Genomic DNA, 5000 nt, shown 5'->3' with positions numbered 1-5000 from the left:
CCACTCAGGGTCAGTATATGGGAAGATATTTGTGAAGACAGGGTTTGAGAAATTGTGTCTCTGGCGCCGGTGCGTTGCGGGATGAACGTCACCTCATGCATCACTGCCTGGGTGGGTCACTCCCCGCACCGGAACACCAATGTAGGGCCACTAGGTCAGACGGGTCGGCTGGATCTCGCTCGGACGGTGCGCGGCTGAAGCATATCGAAATACGGGGTGAACCGTATACGATAGGGGCTCCCCCGATAGAGGCAAATCCACATGGGGCGGGAGGAACACACCGGCTGAACACCAGCACGTATGCCGGCCGCCAGGTGCCCTCCCAGGTGGATATCGAATGCAAATCGGTCTGAAGAACATGAACTACCTGGACAACAGAGGAGAACCATGGAGACCCAACGTGAACCAAATCCGCCCACCACCAAGCTGGGACATTTGGAACAAAAGTTAGGACAAATCGGGCGCCGAAGGGTTGGAATAACACCCTAAATCGGGCGCCGAAGGGCTGGAATAACACCCTAAATCGGGCGCCGAAGTGTTGGAATAACACCCTAAATCGGGCGCCGAAGGGCTGGAATAACACCCTAAATCGGGCACCGAAGGGTTGGGAATCACCCTAAATCGGTCGCCGGAGGTAAAAGGTCCAAGGGACCATGGTTCCGAGGGTCTCACATCCCTCAAACGTGTCCGTTTCACGTTTCCTAATCGGACTGAGCAGTTTGCCACCACCGCCGATTCTCTAGGACATGGAAGTCCTGTTGTCAAAAGTCAGGTTTCTCAAATCGCGCCGGTACCTGTCTGGTCCACCCACCAGGGAGTGTGTCATCGCCGGACAGGCCGAATTATCGAAAAAAGGCGTGTCAATCGATAGATTTCAATGTGCTCCGATTTTTTGCCAAAAGTTTGTGGACACTAAAACCGTTAAAACGTTAATAACACAAAAAATACAACTCCAATCTGGTTGAGGTTTTTTTTTGCACGAAAGGGTACAAATAGACGAACATTTTCATCTAATTATAACCGTTTTTCTATAAAACATTTTAATAGAAAATCGTGTTTTAATGTTTTGGGGAAAAAAATCACTTGCCTGTACAATAGATTCCTATGGTTCCGAATTTTTTTTTTACAGTGGATAACTGTTGACCATCACGAGAGAGGGTATGAGCCAAAATTTGGGGCATCTAGCCCATCGGGAATTATGTTTTATCATTATTTCAAGATTTCGGGAATTGGTCGAAAAAGTGACAGAGTGCCACTGCCGTGCACCTGGTATTATTTTTGGGTTACCAGGTGCATATTTTTATAATGGTTTTAAATGATTTTAGATAGGCTACATACCTCAATACCCTATATGGAACAACCATACTACGGACCCAAGTCAGTTGGGGCCGGCCTGAGTGATTTATGAAGCTTTTAAAAATGTCTGTACTCATCCTCCCTTCTGTGCACCTGGTATTATTTTTGGGTTACCAGGTGCTCCTATTGAAATCGAATGAGTGCACCTGGTATTATTTTTGGGTTACCAGGTGCTGCTATTGAAATCGAATGAAAATGATTTTAAATGGCCTGCAGACACCCATGCCCGCTATGGGAGCACCATACTATGGGCACAAGTCAGTGGGGCCCGGCCTGAGGGATTTATGGAGCTTTTCAAAAAAGGTCCTGAAATATTTCTATGTTGAACTACTCAGGAAAAACGGCTAAGTGCCCCTCTTTTGGGTTACCAGGTGCTCCTATTCTAATCGAATGAAAATGAATTTAAATGACCTGCAGACACCCATGCCCGCTATGGGAGCACCATACTATGGGCACAAGTCAGTGGCACCGGCCTAAGGGATTTATGGAGCTTTTATATAAAATGTCTGTACTCATCCTCCCCTCCGTGCACCTGGTATTATTTTTGGGTTACCAGGTGCCCCTATTCTAATCGAATGAAAATGAATTTAAATGACCTGCAGACACCCATGCCCGCTATGGGAGCACCATACTATGGGCACAAGTCAGTGGGCACCGGCCTAAGGATTTATGGAGCTTTTCAAAAATAAGGTCTGAATACTTTCTATGTTGAACTACTCAGGAAAAACGACAGAGTGCCCACTTTTTGGGTTACCAGGTGCCCCTATTTAAATCGAATGAAAACGAATTTAAATGACCTGCAGACACCCATGCCCGCTATGGGAGCACCATACTACGGGCACAAGTCAGTAGGCACCGGCCTAAGGGATTTATGGAGCTTTTATATAAAAGGTCTGTCCGCATCCTCCCTACTGACACCACCTTATGTTAGTTTGGGTTACCAGGTGCCGCTATAGAAATCGAATGAAAATGACTTTTAAGGGCCTGCCCACACCCATGCCCGATATGGGAGCACCATACTACGGGCACAAGTCAGTGGCCACCGGCCTAAGGGATTTATGGAGCTTTTATATAAAAGGTCTGAATACTTTCTAAGTTGAACTTTTCAGGAAAAACGACAGAGTGCCCTCTTTTTGGGTTACCAGGTGCCCCTATTTAAATCGAATGAAAATGAATTTAAAGGGCCTGCCCACACCCATGCCCGCTATGGGAGCACCATACTACGGGCACAAGTCAGTAGGCACCGGCCTAAGGGATTTATGGAGCTTTTAAAAAATAAGGTCTGAATACTTTCTAAGTTGAACTTTTCAGGAAAAACGACAGAGTGCCCTCTTTTTGGGTTACCAGGTGCCCCTATTTAAATCGAATGAAAATGAATTTAAAGGGCCTGCCCACACCCATGCCCGCTATGGGAGCACCATACTACGGGCACAAGTCAGTGGCCACCGGCCTAAGGGATTTATGGAGCTTTTATATAAAATGTCTGTCCGCATCCTCACTACTGACACCACCTTATGTTAGTTTGGGTTACCAGGTGCCCCTATTGAAATCGAATGAAAATGACTTTTAAGGGCCTGCCCACACCCATGCCCGATATGGGAGCACCATAGTAGGGGTCCAAGTCAGTAGGCACCGGCCTAAGGGATTTATGGAGCTTTTCAAAAAAGTCCGAAAATATTCTATGTTGAACTATTTCAGGAAAAACGACAGAGTGCCCTCTTTTTGGGTTACCAGGTGCCGCTATTGAAATCGAATGAAAATGACTTTTAAGGGCCTGCCCACGCCCATGCCCGATATGGGAGCACCATAGTAGGGGTCCAAGTCAGTAGGCACCGGCCTAAGGGATTTATGGAGCTTTTCAAAAAAAGTCCGAAAATATTCTATGTTGAATTATTCAGGAAAAACGACAGAGTGCCCTCTTTTTGGGTTACCAGGTGCCCCTATTGAAATCGAATGAAAACTGACTTTTAAGGGCCTGCCCACACCCATGCCCGATATGGGAGCACCATAGTAGGGGTCCAAGTCAGTAGGCACCGGCCTAAGGGATTTATGGAGCTTTTCATAAAAAGTCTGTCCGCATCCTCACTACTGACACCACCTTATGTTAGTTTGGGTTACCAGGTGCCCCTATTTAAATCGAATGAAAAATGAATTTAAAGGGCCTGCCCACACCCCTGCCCGCTATGGGAGCACCATACTACGGGCACAAGTCAGTAGGCACCGGCCTAAGGGATTTATGGAGCTTTTATATAAAAGGTCTGAATACTTTCTAAGTTGAACTTTTCAGGAAAAACGACAGAGTGCCCTCTTTTTGGGTTACCAGGTGCCCCTATTTAAATCGAATGAAAATGAATTTAAAGGGCCTGCCCACACCCATGCCCGCTATGGGAGCACCATACTACGGGCACAAGTCAGTAGGCACCGGCCTAAGGGATTTATGGAGCTTTTAAAAAATAAGGTCTGAATACTTTCTAAGTTGAACTTTCAGGAAAAACGACATGAGTGCCCTCTTTTTTGGGTTACCAGGTGCCCCTATTTAAATCGAATGAAAATGAATTTAAAGGGGCTGCCCACACCCATGCCCGCTATGGGAGCACCATACTACGGCACAAGTCAGTGGCCACCGGCCTAAGGGATTTATGGAGCTTTTATATAAAATGTCTGTCCGCATCCTCACTACTGACACCACCTTATGTTAGTTTGGGTTACCAGGTGCCCCTATTGAATCGAATGAAAATGAATTTAAAGGGCCTGCCCACACCCATGCCCGCTATGGGAGCACCAATACTACGGGCACAAGTCAGTAGGCACGGCCTAAGGGATTTATGGAGCTTTTATATAAAAGGTCTGAATACTTTCTAAGTTGAACTTTTCAGGAAAACGACAGAGTGCCCTCTTTTTGGGTTACCAGGTTGCCCCTATTTAAATCGAATGAAAATGAATTTAAAGGGCCTGCCCACACCATGCCGCTATGGGAGCACCATACTACGGGCACAAGTCAGTAGGCCACCGGCCTAAGGATTTATGGAGCTTTTAAAAAATAAGGTCTGAATACTTTCTAAGTTGAACTTTTCAGAAAAACGACAGAGTGCCCTCTTTTTGGGTTACCAGGTGCCCCTATTTAAATCGAATGAAAATGAATTAAAGGGCCTGCCCACACCCATGCCCGCTATGGGAGCACCATACTACGGGCACAAGTCAGTGGCCACCGGCCTAAGGGATTTATGGAGCTTTTATATAAAATGTCTGTCCGCATCCTCACTACTGACACCCCCTTATGTTAGTTTTGGGTACCAGGTGCCCCTATTTAAATCGAATGAAATGAATTTAAAGGGCCTGCCCACACCCATGCCCGCTATGGGAGCACCATACTACGGGCACAAGTCAGTAGGCACCGGCCTAAGGGATTTATGGAGCTTTAGATAAAAGGTCTGAATACTTTCTAAGTTGAACTTTTCAGGAAAAACGACAGAGTTCCCCTCTTTTTGGGTTACCAGGTGCCCCTATTGAAATCGAATGAAAACGACTTTTAAGGGCCTGCCCACGCCCATGCCCGATATGGGAGCACCATAGTAGGGGTCCAAGTCAGTAGGCACCGGCCTAAGGGATTTATGGAGCTTTTAAAAAATAAGGTCTGAATACTT

Source organism: Salvelinus namaycush, unplaced genomic scaffold (assembly GCF_016432855.1).
Source record: "Salvelinus namaycush isolate Seneca unplaced genomic scaffold, SaNama_1.0 Scaffold3083, whole genome shotgun sequence".
NCBI classification, from domain to species: domain Eukaryota; kingdom Metazoa; phylum Chordata; class Actinopteri; order Salmoniformes; family Salmonidae; genus Salvelinus; species Salvelinus namaycush.
The sequence above is the reverse complement of the archived record's forward strand: the minus strand, read 5'-3'. Positions refer to the sequence as shown.